The following is a 19,453-nucleotide window of genomic DNA, read 5'->3' as shown; positions in this document are numbered from 1 at the left end:
TTCTCCCCTCAGAGTGGAGAAAAATGGAAAAAGATTAGAAATCCAATGTGATTCCTAATATTTGCTTTGGTACGTTCTCCAGATTATTCAGAAACCAAGTTATCTTTTGCATTTGAATTGAACAACTCAGTTCTGATCTAAATGGAAAATGGATAATATTCTCTCAAGATTGAAATATAGTAGTTAAACTGATCAGAGAATAAGTCTTTCATTTGAAAAGGAGTGTGAAAATGAATATGAAGATGACCGTGTTTCCATATTCAGAGAATGACCCATCTTGTTAGATTCATTATTCCCAAATAAATGGTAAAGTTATTAAAACCACTATCCTTTTAAAAAGACTGAAATTTTAAAAATGTAATAATAATGATGAAGTATGTAAAGATTTCATGAAAGTGCTGTAATCATACTACTGCTGAGATGGAGAGTGATTACCTATTATAAAAAATAAATAAAAGCCATAGAGCTTAAAAACAAAAGTACGGTTAGAGAAACTCTATTTTATAGAAAAAAGACTATTGGAAAAGTATCTTCAGGCAACTTTCTCTCTTGATTTATTACAATAAATTACTCTCCCATTGCTCAATGTCTATTAAGTACATAGAACTGACTCATGTAATTTTTTCTACCTTGATATAAAATAAATTGTTACCTGAGGGAGTCTGGATTTTTTGCAATTTTTATTGAGATATAATTCACATCATATAAAATTTACCCTTTTAAATTGTTCAATTCAGTGATTTTAAGTATATGAACAAGTTTGTTCAACCGTCACCACTAATTCCAGAATTTTTCTATCTCCTCAAAGTGAAACCCCTTACTTATTATCCATCACTCCCAGTTGCCACCTCTACCTATCCCCTTGCAACCACTAATCTAATTTCTGTCTCTATGGATTTGCTTATTCTGGACATTTCATATGAGTGGAGTCATACAATGTGTGTGTACCCTTTTGTGTCTGGCTTATTTAACTGAGAATAATGTTGTCTAGGTTCAGGCCATTTTGTAGCATGTAAGAGTACTTCATTCCTTTCTGTGGCTGAATCATGTCCCTATGTAGGGAAATATAACATTTTGTTTACTCATTCCTCAGTTGATGGACATTTGGATTATTTTCACTTTTTGGTTATTATGAATAATGCTTCTATGAACATCCCTGTACATGTCTTTGTGAGGACGTATATTTTCGTTACTCTTGGATGTAATCCTAGGAGTTGAATTTCTGGGTCATATGAAAATTCTATGATTTATTTGAGGAACTGCCAAAGTGATTTCTACAGTAGCTGCACTTTTACATTTTACATTCCCTTCAGCAACACAAGAGGGTTCCAATTTTTCCACATCTTCACCAACATTTATTATTGTCCATCTTTTTATTGTAGCAATCCCAGTGGGTATCTCATTGTAGTTTTCATTTGCATTTCCCTAAAGACTAATGATGTGGAGCATCTTTTGGTACACTTACTCTCCATTTGTATATCTCTTTTGGAGAAAAGCATATTCAGGTGCTTTGCCTGTGATTTGACATTGTTTGTCTTTTTATTGTTGAGACATAAGAGCACTTTATATATTCTGGATCTAAACCCTTATCAGATATACGCTTTGAAAATATTCCCTTCCACTTTGTGGGTTGTCTTTTCACTTTCTTGATAGTGTTCTTTGGGGCACAAAAGTTTTTAAGTCCAATTTATATATCTTTTTCTCTTGTTATGTGTGCTTTTGTTGTCATATCTCAGAAACCATTGCCAAAGCCAAGGCCACAGAAATGTACCCTTATGTTGTTTTCTAAGAGTTTTACAGTTTTAGCTCTTATATTTTGGTCTTTGATACATTTTGAGTTAATTTTTATATATAAAGTTAGCGAGGGATCCATTCTTTTGCATATGTACATTCATTTACCCCAGTACCATCTGTTGAAAGACTATTCTTTCCACATTAAATTGTTTTGGTAACCTTGATGAAAATCCACGATAATAATAGTGAGGTTTTATTTCTAGATTCTCAGTTATATTCCGTTTATAATTATATAGCATATTTATATCCTTATACCAGTACCACACTGACTTGTTTACTGTTACTTTGTAGATAGTTTGGAAATCAGGAAATGTGAGTCCTCCAACTCTATTTTTTTTTAATGTGATTTTTGCTCATCTGTATCCCTTGAATTTCCATATAATTTTTAGGATCAACTTTTCAATTTCTGCAAAGAAGTTTTCAGCAAGTTTGGGAAGTTTTCAGCCACTTTTTCTTTGAATACTTTTCCTGCTACTTTCTTGTTTTCCACTCCTTCTGGTATTCTCATTGCACACATCTTGTTCACTTAAAGCTGTCTCTCATTTCTCTGAGCCTCTGTTCATTTTTCTTCATTATATTTTTTTCTCCGTTGTTTGGATTGCTAATCTCTATTAATCTATCTTTAAGTCTGCTGATCCTTCCCTATGCTAGTTCAAATCTACCATTAAGCATCTCTAATGAATTTTCCATTTCGGTTATTGTACTTTACAACTCCTGAATTACTATTTAGTTTTGTTTAGGATTTCTATCTCTTTACTGATATTCTCTATTTGATGAGATATTTTCTTCATACCTTCCTTTATTTCTTTAAGAATGCTTTCCTTTAGGTTTTAGAACATGTTTATAATGGCTACTGTGAAGTTATTGTCTGTTAAATCTGATATATGGCTCCCCTCACAAGCAGTTTTTATTGCTTGTTTTAGTGCTTGTATTAGTCACATTTTCCTGTTTCCATGGATGTCTCCTATCTTTTTATTTGCATATTGGACATTTTTGGTAATGTGTTGCAGTAACTCTGGGTACTGATCTCTCTCTTCCTTTTCCAGGGGTTTGTTTTTGATGTTGTTTGTTTATATGTTTTCTGACTTGACTACATTGCTTAATGAAGTCTATTTCCCCGTAGTGTGGAGCCTTTGGTATTACTCCCTGAGTGGTGCAACCTTTGGGGTGTTCACAGGCACCCTAGTATGATAGTGATTTTAGCAAGAATCTCTATCTCTTTCCATGATCTCTGTATTAAGCCATCTACTTCATTTGGTATTACACACCACCTACTAGGCTCCACTAATTACTATCTGATTTCTCTATTGTATTTGCCAATGCCCCAGGAAATAAGTTGCTCAGCAATCTGATACAATTAAATTTATACAAGGGTAGATTTTGAGGCCAGTCTTTGGGGTTTTTTTCTCATCCAAGTGGGCTCTTCTTGGCTGTTGCTTTCCCTGGTTCTTTCTGGTGAACTAGCTGGCCTAAGATTTAGCTTATTTCTCTTAATCAAGAGAAGCTATTATTTTTGAGAGTGCCTTTAGGTTAGATTTGAATTTCTCATCTGGATAGAGCTTTAGAGTGCTCTTTTCTTATGGAATACCTCTCCCCCTGAGCAAAATCTCTGAGCCACTACTCTGGGTACTGGGCTGGGTGGTAGCTGCTGGTCTTTTTGGCTTACTTCTGGCAAGGAACCTCTGCTTTACAAGTGTGATGGATCAAGGGAGATTGGGACCCCAGTATTCTCAGCATGTCACACATGGAGTAGAGACTCTGTCCTATGGTAAAGGCTGGGTGTCCTGACCTCTCAGCTGCACCCACCAGGAAGTTAGCATCTTCAACTTGGAATTTTACAGGATCAGAAATGCTGGCACGTTGCCCCTTCCAGGGAGTTATGAGAGTTGCCCTTTATTGGGAGCCAATGAGACAGTTAGCCCTGTATTGGTGTCATCTGTTTAAAGGTTTAAAGTATATTTTCCTTACGCATTTTCACTAGTGAAGAGACAAGGACTGCCATTGATGACTCTGTGGTAGATTGCAGTAATAACTACAAAAGTTGCAGCTCCTTAAGTTAAGTGGTGGAGCTATTTCCCAACCCGTTGAAAGTGGGATGGCCATATGCTTTCTATGAGTCAATAGAGCGTTTAGCAACCATGACATAAGCAGAAAGTTGAAAAGCACGGTTGCATCAGGGCTGGCTTTCTTGATGCACTTAGAATCCTGAGACTTCCACGTGAAGAAGCCTGAACTGGACTACTGGAGGATGAAGAAAGTGCATTGAAAAAAATATGGTGTACTCTGGTCAACAGCCTGTCAACTAGCATATGGGTGAGTGAGGTCATTCTAGATCAAAGAGTAATTAGCTGACCAACTAGCTGATGGCAGATAGGTGATAGAGCTCAGCAGAAATAAGAAAAGCCATCCTAGACAATAAAATCGACGAGTTGACTCACAGAATCTGGAGCTAATAAAATGGCTGTTGTTTTTTAAGTTGCTAAGTTTTGGGCTGGTTTGTTATGGTGCGAAATCAGACTGATATAGGCTGGAAAAGAGGGATAAGAGATTCCTGGAAATTGGAAATAGTACAAAATTTGATGGGTCTCGTAATCTGCATAGACCAGAAACATATTCCACGATAGCACCCCAAGGCAATGGTGCACATAGTGAAGCACGGAAGCAGATAATTCCTTGTTGTCAAGGTGTCCGTGGTCTTGGACAATGAGGAAGATAGTAGAGCTCATAATGAATTAAATTCTAGAAGCCTTTTTCCTCCTTTTCCAGCATTATGCACCTGAATGCTGGTACAACCCAGGAGGCAGGAGGAAGTGTTCCCAATAATGACTGAGATTGATTTTCCCACCACCTTGGAGAAATTTTTGAGGACTTAGTTATAGATTTAATTTTATTAAAAATAGTTTTCATTTTTAATTTTGGACAGATTCATATAATATTACAGATGTTACCAACTTAAAAAATTACCATCTCATTTCCCAAATAGGCAATAGTGTTAAAACATATCTCCATTATATATAATTTTCTATTTACTTGGCTCGTGCATTGCTCTAATCAATCCAAATATGAAACATTGCATGCACTTTGCCTTCTTGATAATGGTAATGGCATTTATAATATCCAGCTGGGTATTATAAAGAGGACTCTGTTACATTTCAATGATTTTAGAAGTCGGAGAGTTTTATATGTTTAAAAAAATTTCCTTTGAGAATCAGTACTCACTGCTTTTTGTTCCTTATATATCATCTAAAATCCATGATATTTGGCTTCTTGTTTATGATGTATGTATATAAAACCTTTTAAATGATAAAAATAGAGAAAATATTCATGTATCAGACACACTTCACCTGAAAATGTACATCTGAGGCAGTGGAGGATAGTGTTTAAGAGCGTAGGGCCTAGAGTCAGAATGCCTGTGTTAGAACTTAGGCCCTGCCAGTCAGTACCTATGCTACCTTAAGAAAGTCACTTAATTCTTTATATCTGATTCCATATATATAAAAGTAGTGATCTCTGTAGTCTTATAAAGTTGCTGTGAGAATTATGAGTTTACATGTGCAAAGTGTTTACAAAATGCCTGATGGTAAGCATTGTAGAAGTGTTGGCTACTATTGTTGTTGTTGTTATTGTGATATAATTCTCTAGTTCGTAATGTGACCTTTAATGCAAGAGAAGTATTTTCTTAATTTAAGTATAGGAAATATATTGGCTACATTTATACTTATCAAATATTAAATCAAGATGTTCTAAGCAACTATTATGTGCCTAGGAGTGTGATAGGAATGGGGGGGTGTTTGTATATAAAATATAGTTCTTGATCTCAAGAAGCTAAGTTTGGAGAAATGACATAATTAAGCATTTATCCACGCCTAATGTGGACAACCAAGCTTTGGTGATGTACAGAGGAAAAATATAAGATTTCTACTCTCATGGAGCATCGGAAGAAAAAGATAAACACATAAGATACATGTTAAATGTCTAATATGCTGCACAAAAACAGGTATTATAAAGTCGCAATAAGTAGGCATGGTAATGAAAGTTCCACAAAATAAGTAGAACTCATGAGAAGTTAAACAATGTATTACATATAAGTCCTAAATGAATGACAACTACTGTAAGAGGCATTCAGAAAAATCCTATAATAAAGGCATTATGTTATGGTGACTAGCCTGGCAGCAGCCTGAAGACTGCATTACAGAAAAGTCTGGGAGGAGAGTTAAGATGATTTCTCGTGCATAAATCATAAGAGCTTGGTCTTCTGGTGTCAGAGACAGGAAAGGATATGAAGGGGCAGATTAGAAATATATTTCAAAGGAAATGTCTGTCATGGCATCATAGATGATTCTATAATTTCAGACCTAGAAATTTAGAGAATATTTCTCTTGTTCATCGTATGTTCCTTTCAATTTAGCAGCACTAAATAGATATGTTAAAATGTTAATATTTGGGGTGTGTGTGTGTGTGTGTGTGTGCTTTTCAATATTTCCTGTATTTTTCCAAGAAGGGTCTATATTGCTTTCATGAGCAGAAATGATTTTATTAACAAGTATTGGATGAAATTTTGATTTTTTTGCTCAAGATGTTAGATAATTACAAATTATATTTGATACACTTTAGTTTTATTGTATTTCATCTAAATATGTCAAATAATTCTGTTACTTTAAAGTAAATTTGAAATGTCAAATAGTTGAAGTAAAACAGAAACTATAATTCTTTTGTTTATTTTTCATCAGTTTTCTTCATTATGCCTTCCTTTATAGTTGGCACCTTATTCAGATTTGATTTTTTCATTCATTTATTAAAATTCATTTATTCAAGAAAATTTATCAATCACCACGTACTCCTGAGATATAAGGAAGAAAAACACACAGACCCTTTTCTTCAAGCTTACAATCAAGAAGGAGAGTCATGTTAAAAAACAATAACAAAAGGGGCCAGCCTGGTGGCCTAGTGGTTAAGTTCGCACACTCTACTTCCACAGCCCAAGGTTTGCAGGCTCGGATCCCGGGCGCGGACTTATGCACTGCTCATCGAGCCATGCTGTGGCAGGTGTCCCACATATAAAGTAGAGGAAGACGGGCATGGATGTTAGCCCAAGGCTAATCTTCCTCATCAAAAATAAATAAATAAATAAATAAATAAATAAATAAATAAATAAATAAATAAAAAACATAAACAGAACAATATGGTAAGAGTTATAATGGAAGTTTTATAATGCACACTGGGGTGCAAGAAGATGAAGTGACAAACTCTGGTAGAAAGGGGAGATGAAGAAGTCTTCATAGAGGAAGTGATACTTGATTGGAGCCTTGAAATATGAAGAGGAGTTTAACAACAGAGAAATGGGGAAAGAAGTTCAAAGCAGAAGGTTAACTGATATAAAAGTGCAAAACATGGAAAAACATTGCAAATGTGGAAAATGGAGCAAGATTGTAAATTGGCTACAAGGTTCTTACTTAAGCAACTTGATCTATTATGAAGACATAAAGATATAAGACGAGGAGCAAGAATTTGGTAGATGAGGGCCGGCCCTGTGGCTTGGCGGTTAAGTGTGTGCGCTCCGCCACTGACGGCCCGGGTTTGGATCCCAGGCACCACCGACGCACCGCTTCTCTGGCCATGATGAGGCCGCCTCCCACATACACCAACTAGAAGGATGTGCAACTATGACATACAACTATCTACTAGGGCTTTGGGGAAAAAAAGGAGGAGGACTGGCAATAGATGTTAGCTCAGAGCTGGTCTTCCTCAGCAAAAAGAGGAGGATTGGCATGGATGTTAGCTCAGGGTTGATCTTCCTCACAAAAAAAAAAAGAATTTGGTAGATGATGGGTTTAGATTTAGTCATGTTGTGTTTGAGATGCCCATGGAAATATCCAATAGGTGATCTGCAACACACACACAGAGGCTTTTTTCAACTCCCTTATTTTATTGCCCTTTCATCATATCTGTCTGTCAAGTATCAATCCAATTATCTTTTTATCCCTTGAATTTGTTTTGTTGACCACTTGATCACTGCTGGAGAATATCACATATTCATGCAATCTGAAGCCACATAAATACATGGTCTTCAATCTCAGCTGGTTCTTCAGGGCCTTCCTCTATGCATCTCTAGTCAGTTCTTTCTTGTCCAGCATAGCAGTGATTTAAACCTTCTTGAATCTCTTCAAACTTCTCCCCTCCTCCTCCCTCCTCCATCCCCTTCTGAACAGATGACCTTACATCCTTTCTGCCAAAAAACCTACAGATTTCTCTGCATCCACATATATATTTTCTTCTGTTAGATTGGAAGAGGAATCTTTCTTCTTGTGTAAGGCTATCTTCTTCAAGTATAAACTGGGTATCATTCCCTTCTGTTTCTTCAGATAACTTTTTCTTAGTTTATCATCACCTTCTTCATTATCTTCAATAAATTTATTTCTAAAGCATCCTTCTCTACTGACTTTTGATATGCTCAAATTTGTCTCGTTAAAAAAAAATAGCCCCAACTTCTTTTCCAGTTGCTAATCTTTCTCCTTTATATAGCTAAACTTTTGAAAGAGATTTTCCTACTTGCTACACTCACATTTTTCCACCCATTCCAATCTGCCTGTCTCTCTAAGAAGATCATTGAAACTACTGTAGTAAATATCCTCCAACCTCTTTGTTGTTACATGTTATTACATGTAATAAACACAGTTCTTTCTTGATCTCTTATCAGCATTTGAGTATTGTCCATTCCTGTTTTGCATTGCTCTCTCACCACACTCTCCTGGTTTTCATCTTAATTCTGTGGGGATTTATATCCATCATACTCATTCTCATTTTCTTCCCTGGCTCCTATTTCTTTCCATATAGCATTCTTTGGTAGGGCCACACCTTATCTCACTTTGAGTTATCTTATCTACTTGCATGGCTTCATTTGTCTAATTCTGCGTCTTTAGCCCAGAACTTTTCCTCCTGGGTTCCAGACCTATGTATCCACCTTCCTAATGCCCTCTTTACCTGGATGTTGCTCAGTCACCTAAACCTCAAAAGTTGCCTGCCACTTTGACAGGCCCATTTTGATGGGCTCAGACAGGGGTAGTATGGCAAGCAGATACATTTAAAAATATTTTTATAATTATTTTATATTTGAATACATACTAAATGTAGTTCATACAAGATTCTAAAAACATAAAAAACATACAGTGAAAAGTGAGTCTCTCTCACTGCCCTTTCCCCAGCTACTTAGTTTTCCATCCCAGGGACCACTTCTTTACTAGTTTCTTATGAATCCTTACAGAGCTATTCTATCCATATCTAAGTGTGTTCCAGTTAAGAGCTTGTTGTGTTCCCCCCAATAATTAAACATTTAGCTTTTTTTACTGAGTTGATATTTTGAGAACTTTAAGGTTATGACACATGACTTCATCAACTTTGCATCCCTAATTCCTAGTACAGTGTATGACACATAATAGGAATTCAATAAATCATAATTAAACAAATCATAAATTGTGCACTCTACTAAAACCAGACAATATAATAATAATCAGACAGATCAAGCAATGATCATATTAACACATAGGGGGTTTTCAAAAACAACTTGCCAGTTTTAATTGTCCAAGTTTTAATTTAGCTGTGCATTCATTAAATCTTACTCCAAGCTGTATGTAATTTGATCCATCATGCTCTTTAATGTTTATAAGTAGCTGTATTCACTAATAATTACTTTTATTTGGAAAAAAAATACAGTCAAAAAAAGAATCATGCTATAATCTTTGATTCAGGTCATCAAGTTTATGTGTAATCTAGAGGTTCTGATTACAAACTCCCCTGAAGTGTAGTCTTAGTAGCTAGTGCGATAAAATAACAGCTTCAGGAGCTTTGGAAACTAAAACCAATAGAGTGATGACAAATATCAATTTTCTTAAGAAGATGATCTGAACTGGCCTAGTTAGGGTATGTTTTGATGTTCAGTGAAGGCATCTAATTAAACTTACATTTCTCCGTTATTTTTCATATATAATTTAATTTAACTTCATAGCTACAAATCTGAATAAAAAGCCCTTTAATAGTCACCTGATTCTTTTTAGGTCACTCAGTGAATATAAGGCTATAATTCTATCTAAAAGGTTCACAGATAACAGACCTCAAGAGCATAGGTTTTTGTAGCAGTTAACCCTCCGTTCTTCCTCCTCCTCAACTCCCTGTAAATTATTTACTTTTAAAATACATCATGTTGGCAGAAAAAGTTCATAGTGCAAGAAACACATAAGGAGAGAGGGCACAGCATATTCAAAAGGATGAAAAAATTTCTATTTGAGGACAGAGATCATTTGGAAATGTGAAAGTACAGCTGTTCCTAATGCAAAAAGTAATTAGAAATTATTCGTGTTAAATGAATCTTCCAAAGTTCCACGGAGACCTAAGGACCCTACAGTCTAGACATTCTATTGTATTGTATGTCACCCAGACATAGCACAACTTGACCTCATTCTTCATTACACTGAGTGTGACTTTTAAAATGTAGTCTCAATTAGCTCAGGGAAGAAAAATACTAATTTTGTCTTTAGTTCATTGCAGAGGATCATCAGATGCCAATAATCATTTTTTAAATCATTTGTTCCCCTTTCCCAGATCCTTGTCTTCAACCTGACTTTCTCCTATCCAAATTTATGTTCATAAATAAGCAAAACAAAAAAAAGTACAATAAAAATCTTATTTGGGACTTAAAATTGTTATGTCATGTCTACCTGAAGTTAAATTTTGGTTTTGTTTCCTTATGAAATACTAGAGTGAAATATTTTCAACTGCATCTGAGTTACGTGAGGTAAATGATAACAGATTTAGTGTGTATGTGTATGTGATGTTTGTTCTTTTTGTATATGTTCTAAAACAATCCAAGCAAAATGAAAATAGAAGGATACTAAATTACAGTGGTGTCCAATATGATCATGAGAGAACAATGGTGCCATCCTCTCCAGTAGTCATGGGTATTTCATGTTTTTCTGCTAATTTATCCAGGTACTCAATCTGTATCATTTACCTGGTATTGCCTCCCTTTGCAAAATTTTATTTCAGCTAAGAAATTGTGCTGGATTATTCAGACGAGGCAATCTATATAGATTTCAATTTTCTATATACACTACAATGTTAATTCTAGTCTATAAAGAGGCCAAAATTGTGGAAAGGGGTACAGCTCAGAGTTACCATTCTTTAAGTGAGTGAAGGTGTGTATGTGTATGCATGTGTACAGTTTGAAAAGGCTCACCAGGAGATTCTAATAGATTTCCTATACTACCACCCTCATCCAATTATTTGTTCTTGTTCAAGTCTAAAGCAGTGCCTTGGAAACTGAATGTAGTTGCTCATCTTTGCAGATAAACAGAGGAAAACAAAAGAGTCCTTTGTGTTATCTAGAGATGCCCGGGCATAGACCAGTCTCAGAGCTGGGCATGTCCTACATACTGCCAGCTCTGCAAATGTTTGAGGAAGAGGAGTGAAGGACAACTGAAGAGAAAGACAATTCCAATGTTTCCTGAGGTAAGGATGTAGATTACAGTTGGAAATTAATTTTTCAAAATAAATACTAATGTTTCAAAGCTGTACTAAAAGAATAAAGGGTACTGTTGAGTTGAGAGGCTGTTGCAGTAATATGGATGATAGATGACTGGTTTGGACCAGAGTAGTAGTGGTAGAAATGGTGAAAAATGATTATATTCTAAACATTATATGAAGGTAGAACCAAAAAGATTTGCTGTGAAATCATATGTGGAATATGAGAGGGAAAAAAAGAATCAAGAATAACTCCTAGTTTTTGGACTAAGAGACTTAAAGAATGGAGTTGCCATTAACAGAGTTAGGGAAGCCTAGTGGGGGAAGGCTTAGTAATGTCGATAATGAAGTTTAGTTTTTATCATGTTAAATTTGAAAAGAGTTTGACTTTTAATTTGAATAAGATAAGCCTATTCCATTTATCTGCATTACAATCAATCTTCAAACTTAGTGATTTAAAATATCAACCATTGAATTATATTTTATGATTTTGTGGGTCAGGAACTCAAGCAAGGCTTGGCTGGGTGATTTTTCTGGTCCAGGTGTCATTGATGAATGTCACTTGTTAGCATTCAGTTGGCAGATGGACTGATGTAGAGGTTCCGTGAATGTTTCTCTCACATGTTTGGCACCTTGATGGGGATGGGTGGAAGGCTAGGCTGAGCTAGGACTGTCAACCATAGCACAGAAAACTTAGGGCAGTTGGATTTTTCACATGACAGCTCAGAGCTATGAGAGAGTATCCAGTGAATAAGGTGAAAGCTGTATAACCTTTCATGACCTACCTTTGGAAGTCACATTGCATCATTCTGCTGTACTCTACTGGTCAAATGAGACAAACCAACTCAAGGTGAGAGGAAATATATCTCACCACTTGATGGGAGAACTGTCAAAGGTTTTGCAGTGTTTTTTTAAAGCTACCACAAATTCATTGGAGTGTCTTGAGCAGAGGATCGGCCCGTTGCAACGTAGGTTTAAAAGGATAGCTCTGAATGCTATGTAGAAAAAAGACTATAATGGAGAGAGAGCAGAAGCAGGGAGAGCCATTAGGAGGCTATTACAGTGATTCAAGGAAAAGATGGTGGCTTTAACCAGAATGGTAGTAGTGCAAGTGGTAAGAAGTTTTTAAATTTCAGATACAGTTTGAAGATAGAACTGTTGGGAATTGGATGGGAAAGATGTGAGAAAAAGAGAGGAGCCAAGGATGACATCTAAGATTTAGCCTAAACAACTGAGTGCATTTATTTTCATGTGGAATATTGCAGGACTAACAAGTTCAGAATAGGGAAGTGGAAATCAGCAGTTCAGTTTTTTGTCATGTAAGGTTGAGATACCTATTAGATATTGAAGCAGTAACTGGATGTAAGAGCCTGGAGTTGAATAGACTGCTTATGGCTACTTATATAAATTTTCAGAATACAAATGACATTTAAAAGATTAAGACTGTATGAGACCATCAAGGAATTGAGGCTAAGTAGAGAAGGCAAGAAGACACATAATGATTGACTCCCAGAGAACTCCATTATTTAGAGGTTGAGAAGAGGAAGAGAATCAAGCAAATGATACTGAGAAGAAGCAGGCAGTGAGACAAGAGAAAAACAAGGAGAATGTTGTGCCCTGGAACCCAAATGAAGAAAGTGGATGAGTGATCAACTATTACTAATTATCAGTGTCAAATATTACTAATAGATCTAGGAAAATAAAGACTACAAGTTGACCAAAGTTTTTGGCAGTTTGGAGGGTGGTGTTGACTTTGAAAAGAATAGCTTTAGTGTATTGATAGGGATAAAAATCTCTTCAAGGAACTCAACCATGAACTGGAGGAAAAAGATGACATGAATGTATAACTCTTCTGAGGAATCTGAGAAAAAAAATGAGGAGCTAGCTGAGAATACATGAAATCAGTTAAAAAAATTTAGAAACATGGTAGATATAGTACTTCCTTGTGATGAAAGAAAGAATGAATTTGTGCTAAATCATCCATTTAATTGTTATGTTGTTTTTAACATTTTAGCTAATATTTTAAAGATATATTTGAATTTAAATACATATTATTAAGGTGACAGTGCATCCACGTAGAAGCAATCTACGTGGATCTGCAGCCTTAAACATTCTAAAACTCAACAAAAATAAACTCATTATTGGACAAAAACATGAATATTTAGTGTAGAAGATGTGTTCCACTGAAACATGTTTTTATGAGAAAATTTACTTACTGGAAGTACATAATCTTAGAAAAGAGGAGTTAAGGAAGATGATATTGGGGATGAATCCTGTCAATGCTTTCTTCATGATATCTGTAATATTGTTCTCTTTACTGCAATTCCCCCTTTCGTCACCTAATTCTGGCACTCTTTATCCCTCGCCTGAATTATTACAGGAGAATATTTACCAATTTCCCTACCAGCCTATCCCTACACCAACTTATTTAATACTCTGCTATAGATGTATCTTGCCTAGCAAAGTTCTAACTTGGATGTTTCAAGCTTGCCACAATCTAACCTAGCGAGCTTTTAGCTGTATCTCCCACTACTCTTCTACCCTCCCACACAATGTAACTTTATACTTTAGCTAAAAGTGACTACTCATTCCTCAAGTTAGCCTTAAATTTCCCTGATTTCATGTCTTTCCCCATGACCACTGCCTAAATAAGTCAAAACCATATTTATGAGTAGCAGTGTAGGAAAGTAAGAATGAAGGGGTTGGAGAAGAGTGGAGTGTGATCCTTGCAGCCTTTTTTTAATGCTAGATCTGTCACTTTTAGGTGTATGACAGTGGGCAAGTTTTTGATCACTGTGAGCCTTGTTTCCTCAAATGTAAAATAACTTGTTAGCATTATTGTGAGGATATAAGTGGTATGTATTAAGAACCTTGCAAGTATCTGGCAAACTGAACTTGCTCAAAAGTGGTAGCTATTACTATTATTATAGACTTAATTTAAATGAAGGCTTCCCCCATGAAATCTTCCCAGATCCCTTTGCTGTGTTTCCACAGTACTTTGCTGAAATCTCTATTATTGATATTCCACAGTCTCTCCTGAACTGTAGTTACTTGTGCACGCATCTTTTTTCTCATGCCAGGAAATGTAACGTAGTATTATTCATTAAGAACACTGTCTTTGGAATCAGAAAGACCTGAATGAAAATCCTAGCTCCTCCACACTAGCTGTGAGACTTTAGATGAGAAACCTCTCTGCCTGAGTTTCGTCATCTATAAAGTACAAATAAAAATAGTAACTAATTCACGTGGGTTTTGGTAATATATGTAAATACAGTCTGTGAAACATAGTAAAAGCTCAATAAATTTAAAATGAACTTGGTTTTAAGCTCTTAAAGCATGGGAAATAGGTTTTGTCACCTTTGTTCTTTCCTCACTATGTCTATTACAAAGTGTTGCACTTTCTAGGTGTTCAAATACTTGTTTAATTACAATAGTATTGATTAAAATGATGCTAAATATACCAAGATTATTCATCTTTTGGCATTGGGGCAAAGAAAAGAATGGTTGAATTAGAGCTTGAAACAGCATCTTGACCTATGTATACTATATTAAGAGAGTTCTTTAAGCCTCATAATGTGGGCATGGCACAGTGTCTTATACTTAGTAAATGTGTAACAGATATTTATAGAATGAATAAATTATCTCTATTTTCAAGATATCAGTCACAAAATAACATTCTTGATTGTTTACTTGTAAACAATAGAAATTTATTTTTCAGTAAAATAAGTTTGGAACCAGCAAGCATCAGGAAAGGAAAATCTAAAACAATCCAAAGTAAAACTTCACAGAACCTTTATGATTCTGTGAATCAGACAATGTACCTCTATATTTATCATTTAACCTGAGTTCATAACATAGAGCTTAACTTTTAAAAGAATCTGTTTACCTCTTAGACAGAAGACTTGTGACTGTGATAGTTGCCATGTGAACATGAAGTAACACACAGACATGGCAGATAAGCTTTTCTTGGGTACGGGAAACAGAGAGAAGTGGAAATTACACAGGGGCCTATAAATTGCACGGTTTCCTCAAGGTATCCATAAGAGGAATTGTAGAAAAAAAAAAGAGCATCACAAATGTGTGCTTATGTAAGCGAATGTAGTCTGTGTTTCTGCAAGAGTATGCAAATTAATAGGGTTCTATTTCTGTGTAGGTCTAAGTAAAGAGCAAGTAATATGGACAATGAAACACAAAAGTAGGAATGTCCAACTCATTCCTCAAGCCTACACTGACACGTCCTACAAACTACTGCAAGATTCAGTTTCCCAAAGTACAATTATGGTCACAATGCTACCATTCATTTGCGCCTTCAAAATTATGTCTTGAACATCTACCATGTTCTAGGCCCTAGGCACTGGGGATAAAACAATGTATAAGACTCAAAGGGTTCATAGTATAGTAAGGAAGACAGACAAGTAAACTGCCTATGGAATTTTCAGATATACAACTCAGGAAAACATTGGTTTGGAGATAAATACCGTAAAATCCTAAAGATAGTGGTGGTACTTGTAGATGAAAGAGTAGGTGAGACTCTCCAGGAAGAATATGAAGAAAAAAACAACATTTAAGACTTTGAGAAGACTAAGAAAGAATAGCCAGAGAGGTAGGAAGAAAACCAGGACATAATGGTGAGGAAAGAGTTTCAAGAGGAATTTGTATCATTATCAAAGGCAGCAGAGATAAACAAAATATTCAGAAAACATTAATGATTCTCCAATTCCTATTAGTATATATAAACTTACCAGCATTACACTCAGAAAAATTCCATAAAATGCTCTCAACCTACTTTTCCCATAAGCATTTCCATATCTGTTTCCTTCACTTCTACTCTTGAAGGACTTTGAATACTCATTGCACCATGAACATGCTGAGAATTTGCTTGCCTCTGTGACTTAAGTCATGTTGTACATCTAAATGGAATGACCTTCCCCTGGATGAGGCACACCTGTCCACATTCTAGAACTACTTCTAGGCTCATGTCTTCTATGAAAGCTCTCTTGGTAATCTTTCCCACTTTTAAACTCCCACAGCACTTTTTAAGACATCTTTCTTAACACTTATCATATTACATATTGGACTACAGCTATAGGTACATTCTATATACTTTTCCTATTCTCTCTATGCTTTTTCACAGAAGAGTCTATGCCATATTCATATTCAAGACCTTAGCATAGTACCATGTATAATATAGATGTTCAATAAATATATGCTGGAGTATCCCTAGAAACGAGCACAATGAATGACACATAGTGCATTCTCAATATTTGTTGTATGAAAATATAAGAAAAACAATTTCCTATTATTTAATCTTGAAATTCTCTTCTGATTTTCTTTCAGTCTAAAAGTATCTATTATCTTTGTGGGCAAGATCTCTATGGGAAAATTTTAGGCCACTGTAGGATACCCTGACTTATATTTCCGTATAACCCCAGTAAGCATTCAATATTAATTGAATGATTAAATTATGTGATAACTCCAACATAGGGGACAACTATTTCATTATAGTGATAATGTTCATCACGGAAATTATCAAAAATAGAATACAGTGCTTGATAAATCAATGGTCTGACTCAAAATGCAATGTCTTTGTGCAATACTTCGTTCCCAGACTCAAAGACAATTTGTCAAGAAGAGTGGCAAGTTATTCTTGGTTCATGAAACAAGAATTATATAAATGATTTTATGCTCATTTCAGTTGAACTCAGTTCCTTTTCTTCTTTAAGATAGAGCAGAACTTAATATTCTAGGGTGCTGAAAACTCCTAACACTAATCTTTTGATTTATTGCCACAAAAACAAATTTACTTGAAGAAACAATAGGGGAAGACATAGATCATTATAGAAAAAAATTGGAAGATGTTGCAGAATGCATTTCTATTATGAAATAAATGTGAAATTTGAGGTTGAAGATTATTTAATTTTTATTTTCAGGGGGATCCCTTCAATTTTTTTTAGAAAAAAATTTGAAAGAACAATGCCATAATACTATCATGAAAACCACCTTCCTAGAAAGAAGTAAAGATAATCTTTTGTGCAGTTCAAAATGATTTTGGTAGATGAACATAAATTTTTTATGAGGGGTTGATGTATCAATCATTTAGATTATAAACAGCTTGGAAATACCTCAAATTTCTTTTAAAAAATTACTGAAGAGACATTGTGAAAGGCAGAATAAATCATGGTTTTTCACAGCTCTCCCAAATATTTATTTGCCTAAAACAGGTACAGAAATCTGAAACTAGACATATGCATTGACATTTTCTTGACAGATTCGTAACCCTATGGTTTCCAAAACTTTAATGTTCAATAACATTTCATTAGTATACTCCAGTGTATTTATTACCATGCATTATTAATACAGATATGTGCCTAGGAGATGTACAATTTGTAATTATTTTTCCTTTCAAAACATAATAGCTTCACACTGAGCTTGTTGCAGCTATGATATTTCATCTCCGAATTCTCTTTTAAACTTTCTGGGGCTGTGACAGAAATTTGTATTTGAACAGAAAAGCTGTCAAGAAGGTGCTGTGGTACAATCCATCACATTTTTAATCCTGACCATACTTATATGCTACTGAGGTTGGCTGTCCAAGACAGTAAACAAAGATTGAAATTATGCCTTCTGTTCTTACGCATCAAAGTAGCACCGTTATACCAAATTCAATAGGGCTATATTACACTCTATTAATTTCCTATTAGTTCTAAGCTATGCAAAATCCAACCATGGTGTCACTATGGTTTAGACATGCAACCTTGATTCCAGCATTAAAAAAATGGAACCTGTCACTTCTAATAATTTTACAGGAGATTCTACAAATGTAAATCCTTTTTCATCTTGTCATCCTTTCATGTCTTTAATGAGTTTGCTCACTAACAGTGTAGAATCTTAATTTAAATTTCAGAATTATTAACAGCAATTATAATTGAGCATCTCTAGGAGTATACTAATTAATGTGTAAAAAAGAGTTATTTATAAGACCTGAAACATTTGTCTTTAAAAAATCCCATCAATATTTAACTATATATCAGAAAGAAAACAAATTCAATGGTGAACTCAAGATATTTTGAGAGAAAGCGTTATTTGGCATAATCGAATGATCTACAAGTTAAACTCAACCATTTGTAAAAGTAAGCAGACACTGCACTTGAAAAGCAAATTATCCAGAGATTACCATGTTAAAGTTACATCATAGAAAACAGTTAACTCTTGGGAACAGGTGCCATGATCAGTTTTACAAGTACCTTACATGAAATGTTAGTATATTCTCTCAGAGAAGTTTATGCTTCATTTAGATACGTTGACCTTTGGCCACTATTGCTGACCTTTGAATCTAATTAAAGTCTCTTAGAACCCAGATCTACACCCTTTTATCTCTCTTGACAGCTTTTGATTTGAATGTCTGTGATAAAGTCCACTAAAATTCATACCATACAGTTGGTGAAAACAGTGTTTGCAGTGGTAGGGTCTCAGATATAATACTTTAAGTTGAAAGAAAACAATAACTCAAAATTTTCAGTTTGGAACTACAAACATCATTATTAAATTTTACAAAGATTAAATGGAGTGGATTTGATAGTGGAATTACACTAATTTTTTCTTTAATCTATTTCCCCCATTTCACTGTAGTTGAATTATTTTATAAACAATAATATAATGTCAATTTTTTATAGAGAATCAGTGAAACTTATCTGGTATTTCAGAATCCTACATTCAGGGAGTCTGAAGCCTTATGTGTTTGGTTGGGGAAGTAACGTTATGCAAGTCAAGTCTGCCAAGCCACAGTTGCTCAAGTATTCCAAGTCTTGGCATTCCAATTTAACAGTGAATCTTAACTGCTCCAAACTGTGCTTCATCGTGACACAAGAAATTATTTTTGTATATACATGTACCTAATGTATATACATTGTATATACAATAATGTACATACAGTACAGAATAGTTTATTCATTTCAATCTTTTCTGTCCATTACCATTTTAGGGAAGCTGAATTGCTGAAAGTTTGTCATTATCTCAGCGTCAACTGCCAGGGTGGCTGAATTTTAGCATAAGTCATGATATGTAGTAGTTTCAAAGTAAGTACACATATTATTACTCAATGAATGTGTATTTGACTATTTGTCAACACAAAACATCTTTGTCTATA

At 34.9% G+C, this 19,453-nt stretch overlaps 1 long non-coding RNA gene across 5 annotated transcripts in view; it reads left to right on the top strand.

Annotated features, from left to right (window-relative positions):
- Window positions 1-19,453, top strand: part of LOC147911780 (uncharacterized) — a 243,870-nt gene that overhangs the window by 22,721 nt on the left and 201,696 nt on the right. For 4 of the 5 annotated variants that reach the window (XR_015550562.1, XR_015550566.1, XR_015550565.1 and 1 more), the window contains exons 2-3: window positions 11,133-11,295; window positions 19,289-19,382. This is a non-coding gene — a long non-coding RNA (uncharacterized LOC147911780). The remainder of the gene's footprint in view (window positions 1-11,132; window positions 11,296-19,288; window positions 19,383-19,453) is intronic. The other variant, XR_015550563.1, reaches the window with a different exon arrangement.

This window comes from Ceratotherium simum, chromosome X (assembly GCF_057802395.1).
Source record: "Ceratotherium simum simum isolate JZ-2026a chromosome X, ASM5780239v1, whole genome shotgun sequence".
Taxonomy (NCBI): domain Eukaryota; kingdom Metazoa; phylum Chordata; class Mammalia; order Perissodactyla; family Rhinocerotidae; genus Ceratotherium; species Ceratotherium simum.
This window is presented reverse-complemented; position numbering and strand designations above follow the sequence as displayed.